At 39.0% G+C, this 8,551-nt stretch overlaps 1 protein-coding gene across 1 annotated transcript in view; it reads right to left on the bottom strand.

Annotated features, from left to right (window-relative positions):
* depdc7a (DEP domain containing 7, paralog a) overlaps nucleotides 1-8,551 on the bottom strand; it is a 27,139-nt gene that overhangs the window by 2,293 nt on the left and 16,295 nt on the right. The window lies entirely within an intron of this gene.

Here is an 8,551-nt window from a genome sequence, read left to right as displayed (position 1 = left end):
AGAGGGACCAACAGAGAGTCAGGGCGATCGTCTGGGGAACGCTGTTTTTATCAACAACGCATCCCCAATTTACCGCATAAAGATACAAAACCGGCACCATCACCTACAGCCACAGGCGCAGTGGTCTCCAATGAGGTGTTAGCGAACGGCGAGCGGCACAAGGAGTATTGGCCATTGAAGGTTTTTATCTTAGACTTTTCTTTATGGATCAACCTCTGGGCCCTCAATCTCTCAATGAAGGAGGGTTGGTAAACAAGACTAGTGATCCCATAGAAAAATACTATGTTGGCATTCGTGTCCTGACACTCGGGCAATATATTATCAGTTGTTGAGTGTTTTGTTACTGTCTATACCCTTTTGGTTATGTTGATATGTGGGGTTGGTAATGGTAAACAAGATGTCGAGTATTATACTGGTGACTTGGTATATCTCTTCAATGTAGTTCCGAGTTGGTATTCCTCAACTGAGGTGTGCTGCGCGCCAGCTTATTAGTAGGATGCGCTAGTGTTCAGGGGGGACTGTGCTAACACGCTCGATAGAGCTCGCCCCCTGTCTGGGAGAGTCGTTGGAGGGAGAGGAGCGGGCCCAGGCCACCCCCCCTGGCGTCAGATCACAGGCATGGACAGCTTGACCCCCAACTAGTAGTGCTCTACACGCTACGCACAGGCGACCTCGCGAAGAGAGGTCTGAAGCTCACACAAGGCAACGAAGGCACTGCTAAAGAAAGGCAGTTCTACTAGCTTTGAAGCTCATAATCTGATGATCTTGACTACTGGGCTACTCAGACCTCTTAAGAGATCTCTCACTACTACTTCAGTCTATTACCGCTGAATCTAGACACTTATCTTTCCCTCACTTGTTTTGTCTCTCATTATGTGAACTACTTATAATCTAGACCTCTGTCCTACTGCATCTATCTACTACTACTGACTAAGTGACTCTATACTACTACTCCTCAAGCAGACAGCTTAGTGGAGCTAATGGACTGACTGCCAACTAGTCTAGCCCTGATGACCTTAACTGAATAACTAAGATGCCCTCACTACTAGATTCACGCATTCTAGCTACAACTCCCTTAGACAGTATTTGCTCAGAGTTTCGCTAGAACTAAAACGTACAACTACAAACTAGTTCTCTTCCTATTGCCCTTATATCAGCACACTAGTTCCATAACTACTAAAACAATCATCCCTTTACTAGTGGTGTGCACTTTATCGACTAACTTTTATTATGGCTACTTGAGATATCCCTTCTACGCTTACTTTTCCATAAACTAATGAACTATAGATAAGTCACGCTCTACAATAAGTACTACTACTACTAGACTACTTATTCAGTAATTCTCAGCTTGCTCACTGGCTAAGCTCCAGTCTTACTTGTTTGTGAAGACTACCACAATTATGAGGCACTGGAGTAGGAATACCAATTAGCAACTGCCTTAAACATCGAGTCCTACTGGGATTCTACTTAAACGAAGATCTGACCATATCTGTGGTCCTAACACATACTATGTTCACATTACTTAGGTCACCATCTCCTCACTAAACTACTTTGACAACTACTTACTGACTACTACAGTGCCTACTACTCACAGTAGTCCTAACTAGGACTACTACTACTTCACATTTAAAATAAAGTCTTCTAACTAATTTATACTTATTACATACTACTTACATTACTAGTAGTTCCCACAATACTCATTTTATTTAGTTCCTCACTGATACTACTCCACTATGGCTCACGCTGCCCTACTATCGTACAATTCTACTACTACTAGCTACTACTACTAGTTCCCTTTATCGTAAGATCTATAACTTGGGCTACTCCAGAGACATCTTACTATGTAGACCAACACTTTAGAGTTCCCTGGCTACAACTAACTATATACAGTCCTAACTAAAACTACTTCAATTTAGTCCATAAAACACTTAATAATACTAATAACTCACGCTACTATAGACTTGATATGAAAAGTTTTTATTTCTACTATACTACTATTAGTACTAACTACTACTAACTAACAATATTAGGGTCAGCTAAGCATTAAGCTGAGCTCACCTGCGCTCACTCTAACTGTCCTCACATTAGTTATCCCACATCTACTCACTACTTTAGAAAATAGATCTGCTAGCACGCAGCACTAGAGCACGCCAGGGAAGTGCTGTGGTTCTCTCTATTACGTGATTCTATTTGGACGTAAAACTACTAATATAAGGTTAGTCATCACTATACAAGCTCTAAACTCGTCTGACCTCTTGCTTACTACTAATATCCTCATAGCTGCTATCGTCGTAGAATATCTCCTACTACCATTCTTCACACGTGAGCGCATACTAGCAATAGAGACTTGAGGCTACTCGTAAGGAAGCGTTTGATTTGAACTATTAACCGCATATAATACATGAGCTACATAGTCCTAGCTTCATAAACTAATCCTACTCAATTATAATCTATTTCTGGACGACTTTAAACTAGCTGCAACAGCCCTCAAATTAGATGTCTCCGCATATCGAACAGCAATCTACATCTCAGATTACATTATTAGTCTACTACTTAAACTACTCAATTAGGTCGTTTCTTACTAACTATGTAGTGACTGACTACTTGTAAATTTATCTTACTTGGGACAAATTACTTTTCTTTTCATATATTAATTATTAAGTTCCCACTTCTTACAATACACATATCAAAACGTTTTTTTTTTTCAAAACATATTTTATTAGTAGTTTTAAGACTTACGATCGTCAGTCTACTACTTTCTAATCTTAACTTCACTTAAGTCTCGCTACTACTACTACTACGTTACACCTACATACTCATTTACTTGTTAGTGTATACTCGTAGCTGCCACCTCAACTTGGATGATTGGTAAGGCCAAGTACGGTCCTATTCTTGAACTAATACAAAACGCTAACTACCGACAAAACACTAAGTAAACAAACAAACAATCAACTTACTACTACTACTAGATCCTACTAGACACTAACAACAGGTCACTAACTAACTATAACTACTATACTAGTCCTCTACTACTACTAATCTAACTAAAGTCCTACTACTACTAACTGACTACTAACTACCTACTAGTCCTACTACTACTACTATTACTACTACTACTAAAGTAGTAACTAGTCCTAGCTACTACTACTATCCTAGTTCTACTACTACTACTATATTAAGTAGAACCTACTACTAACTAATATTAGTCCTACATACTACTAACTACTACTATTAACGTACTTACTACTACTACTAAATATTAGTCCCACTACTAACTAACTACTGAATTTAGTACCTAACTACTACTAAACCACTACTATTAGTACATAAAACTAACTATTACTAACTATTAGTACTACGACTACTAACTAGAAAACATAATTACTCCTACTAACTACTACTACTACTTAAGTCCACTAGCAACTATACAGACAACACATATTAGTACCTACTACTACTACTACTATTAGTCCTATACTACTACTACTATTAAGTACTATTACTACTACTACTAATGATACTACTATCTACTAATAAATAATAATTAGTCCTACTAACTATTATACTACTATTTACTACTACTACTACTAATAACTACTACTACTAATAACTATAAATATTAGTCCTACTACTAACTATACTACTAACTAACTCAATATACACTACTACTTACTACTACTAATAATTATCCTAAACTACTACTACTAATATTAGTCCTACTACTACTACTATATTACTCCTATACTGACTACTATATCGTCCTACTACTACTACTACTACTACTACTACTACTACTAGTAACTACTAATTATATCCTATCTACTACTACTATTTAGTACTACTACTCAACTACTACACTAATAGCTACTACTACTACTACTACTACTAATATAGTCCTACTACTACTACTACTACTACTACTACTACTAGTCCTATTTCTACTACTTCTCTCTGTCTCTCTTTTCCTTCCCATCACCCCACCCTCTTCCATTTAAATTGTTTGTTCCAGGCATGGTAGGACGTGAAAAGGACATTCACAGGCTAAGGCTGATTGACTGAACTATCGCAGTTAAAGCTTGCTGAACACATTCAATAACTTTCGGTTATAACATAAAGCAGCCGATTTTGATCAAAGAGAATCTCCATTCTCTCCACATCCCTGTGAATCCATAGTCTACAGATTTATCTGACTGGGCAGAAATGTATGGCCGGTAGTCTTGTTAGGCTTTGGTTGGCGTGTGTATGTATGTCCAGCCTTTCAACATGTTGCAGCCAGACGCCTAGCGTAGCCTCTGTCACAGCAGGGCACGTTATGTAATGGAGCTGGTGGTTTGTGTGCGTGTCAGTGAGGCCTCTCTCTGTATTGATGCTGCCCCAGGGCTCTCTGGCACTCAGGGACAAATGGCCAACTGACTGCAGTCATGGGCAGTGGTTGTCTGAAAATCAAGAGCAGCTTGACCGAACCTGTCTGTCTCTCTCTGATCTGTATCTTCCTTCCTTTCCGCCTCTCTCTCTTTACTGAACCTGTCTGTCCTCTGATCTGTCTCTCTCCTTTCCCTCTCTCTCTTTACTGAACCTGTCTGTCTCTCTCTGATCTGTTCTCTCCTTTCCCCTCTCTCTTTTACTGAACCTGTCTGTCTCTCTCTGATCTGTCTCTCTCCTTTCCTCTCTCTCTTTACTGAACCTGTCTGTCTCTCTCCTTTCCCCTCTCTCTCTTTACTGAACCTGTCTGTCTCTCTCTGATCTGTCTCTCTCCTTTCCCCTCTCTCTCTCTTTACTGAACCTGTCTGTCTCTCTCTGATCTGTCTCTCTCCTTTCCCTCTCTCTCTTATCGCATGGGAAACGCATGTATCAGTCCAAAGCAAGTGAAATAGTATAATAACCAAAGTGAAATACTCTCTCTCATCTCCTTTCCTCTCTCTTTCTCTTTCTCTCTCGATCTCTTTCTCACTCGCTGATCTCTCTCTCTCTTTCTCTTCTCTCTCTCTTTCTCTCTGATCTCTTTCTCACTCGCTGATCTCTCTCGCTCTCTCTCTCTCTCTCTCTCTGATATCTCTCTCTCTCCCTCTCTCTCTCAACTCTCTCTTCTCTCCTTCTCTTTAGATTGGTTTCATTTACTTCATCACTTATAATCTCCTCCCTCCCTCTCATCTCATCTCCTCCACGTTCTCCTCTCATCTCCCCTCCCCCTAGTAGTAGTAGTAGTAGTAGTAGTAGTAGTAGTAATAGTAGTAGGACTAATATTATTATTATTAGTAGTAGTAGTAGTAGTAGTAGTAGTAGTACTAATAGTAGTAGTAGTAGTAGTAGGACTAATATTATTATTAGTAGTAGTAGTATTAGTAGTAGTAGTAGTACTAATAGTAGTAGTAATAGGACTAATAGTAGTAGTAGTAGGACTAATATGTGTAGTAGTAGGACTAATAGTAGTAGTAGTAGGACTAATATGTGTAGTAGTAGGACTAATAGTAGTAGTAGTAGTACTAATAGTAGTGGTAGTAGTAGTAGGACTAATATTAGTAGTAGTAGTAGTAGGACTAATATTAGTAGTAGTAGTAGTACTAATAGTAGTAGTAGTAGTAGGACTAATAGTAGTAGTAGTAGGACTAATAGTAGTAGTAGTAGTAGAACTAATAGTAGTAGTAGTAGGACTAGTAGTAGTAGTAGTAATAGTAGTAGTAGTAGTAGTAGGACTAGTAGTAGTAGTAGTAGTAGGACTAGTAGTAGTAGTAGTAGAAGGACTAGTAGTAGTAGTAGTAGTAGTTGTAGTAGTAGTAGTAGTTGTAGTAGTAGTAGTAGTTGTTGTTGTAGTAGTGGTAGTAGGTGTAGTAGTAGTAGGACTAGTAGTAGTGGTAGTAGTAGAACTACTAGTAGTAGTAGTAGTAGTAGTAGTAGTAGGACTAGTAGTAGTAGTAGTAGGACGAGTAGTAGTAGTGGTAGTAGTAGTAGGACTAATATTAGTAGTAGTAGTAGTAGTAGTACTAATAGTAGTAGAACTAATAGTAGTAGTAGTAGGACTAATAGTAGTAGTAGTAGGACTAATAGTAGTAGTAGTAATAGTAGTAGTAGTAGAAGTAGGACTAGTAGTAGTAGTAGTAGGACGAGTAGTAGTAGTAGTAGTAGTAGTGGTAGTAGTAGTAGGACTAATATTAGTAGTAGTAGTAGTAGTAGTACTAATAGTAGTAGTAGTAGAACTAATAGTAGTAGTAGTAGAACTAATAGTAGTAGTAGTAGTACTAATAGTAGTGGTAGTAGTAGTAGGACTAATATTAGTAGTAGTAGTAGTAGTACTAATAGTAGTAGTAGTAGTAGTAGTAGTAGGACTAATAATTAGTAGTAGTAGTATAGAAGTACTAATAGTAGTAGAACTAATAGTAGTAGTAGTAGGACTAATAGTAAAGTAGTAGTAGGTAATAGTAGTAATAGTAATAGTAATAGTCAGTAGAAGTTAGGACTTAGTAGTAGTAGTAGTGGACGAGTAGTTAGTAGTAGTATAAAGTAGTGGTAAGTAGTTAGTAGGACTAATAATTAAGTAGTAAGTAGTATAGTAGTACTAATAGTATAGTGTAGAAACTAATAGTATAGTAGTAGAACTATAGTAGTAGTAAGTAGTAACTAATGTAGTGTAGTAGTAGTAGACTTAATAATTTAGTTTAGTTAGAGTGTACAAAGTAGTAGTAAGTAGAACTAATAGTAATAGTAGTAAGTAGGACTAATAGTAGTAAGTAATAGGCAATAGTAGTGGTAAGTAGGACTAAAAGTAGTGGTAGTAGTAGTAGTTATAGTAGGACTAGTAAGTAAGTTACGACTAGTAGTAGTAGTAGTAGGACTTAGAGTTAGTAGTAGTAGGACTAGTAATAGTAGGACTACTAATAGTAATAGTAGTAGTAAGTAGTAGAAGGACTAGTAAGTAGTAGTAGTAGTAGGAACTAGTAGTAGTAGGGCTACATAGTAAGTAAGTAGTAGGTAGTAGTAGAAGGACTAGTAAGTAGTATAGTGTAGGACTAGTAGTAAGTTAAGTATAGGAACTACGTATATAGGACTACTAGTAGGTAGTAGTTAAGTAGTAGTACGTAGAAGGACTAGGTGCCTCGTACGTGTGTCGCGACCACCGCTAAGTAGTCAGACTACTAGTAGTTAGTAGTGTCAGTAAGTAGTAGTAAGAACACCGCGACTAGTAGTAGTAGTAAGTACGTAGGAACTATTTGTAGTAGTAGTCAGGACTAGTTGTAGTTGTAGTAAGTAGGACTAGTAGTAAGTCAGGACTAGTAGTAGTCCACGCTCAGTACGTAGGATGTTTCTTAGTAGTAGTTGAAACTATTGTCTAGTAGTACGCCTAAAGGACTAGTGTAGTAGTAGTAGACTAGTAGTAGTAGTAGTTAGTAGGACTAGTTGTAGTAGTAGTAGGACTAGTCGTAGTAGAAGTAGGACTAGTTAGTAGTAGGACCGCACGCTCACGCTTCAGTAGTAGTAGTATAAGTTAGTCATAGAGAACTACTGTGGCTTCCGCTGAAGCCTTCAAGGACCTCTCCTGTCCAGGTAGCTGGATGTGTGAAGCAGGTCTTGGGTCACTGCCATGCTGGTGGTTAGAGGGGCCTGGGCCGCTCCTCTCCTCCAACAGATCTTCCCCGAAGGGGGAGGCTCCTATCAAGCTGTAGCAGCCTGAACACTGTCTGCTTGGCGCACACCCTCGTCCACGCACTTGAGGAAAAAGTCCACTATAAGGAGCCACTTTACAACAATACACACTACCAAAGTAACAAACCAACACTGCATAATCAATTCAGGGACACATGCCAACATATAATTGTCTATGACACTACCTCCTGTGAGAGGCCGAGGTGATCAATCTGTGGGGTGGAATGGTTGAGTGAGGTTTGAGGTTCACCACGTCCCTCTAGTGGATTTTGTCTGTTTTGACCGAGAGTGGTTGTTGGAGTAACTTGGTCCCTTATGAGGACAAACCAAGTGTGAGAAATCGTTGGACAATGATTGGGCGCATTACAAGACCTGTTTATTACTGGAACTCAAGTAGCGTTTAGAAAATTGTTTTTTCCAATTTAAACGCTGTACTTGGTGCAATCAAAACGTATGCTCAAGAGTGAGGCTTGGTGAGTTTTTAATAACAACTCCTTGGGAGCACAGTTCACCAAAACACACCAACACCAACACACACTCTCCTCTCTACCTCCTTCTCTCTCCTGGGGCTCTGTGGGTTTTGTTTTGTGAACAGAGCCCAGGGACAGCCTTTCTTAGGGGACTCCTTCCCTCCAGGCTTTATCTCTCTGTAGGTGATGGCTTTTTTGTATGGAAGGTTTGGGATCGCTTCCTTTTAGGTCGTTGTAGAATTTAACGGCTCTTTCTGGATTTTGATCATTAGCCGGTTTATCGGCCTAAATTCTGCCCTCTGCATGCATTATTTGGTGTTCTACGTTGTACACTGAGGAATATTTTGCAGAATTCTGCATGCAGTCTCATCTGGTGTTTGTCCCCCATTTTGTAATTCCCTTGGTTGTGAAGCAGACCCAGACCTCACAACCATAAAGGGCAA

This window comes from Salvelinus sp. IW2-2015, unplaced genomic scaffold (assembly GCF_002910315.2).
Source record: "Salvelinus sp. IW2-2015 unplaced genomic scaffold, ASM291031v2 Un_scaffold4454, whole genome shotgun sequence".
Taxonomy (NCBI): Eukaryota; Metazoa; Chordata; class Actinopteri; order Salmoniformes; family Salmonidae; genus Salvelinus; species Salvelinus sp. IW2-2015.
This window is presented reverse-complemented; position numbering and strand designations above follow the sequence as displayed.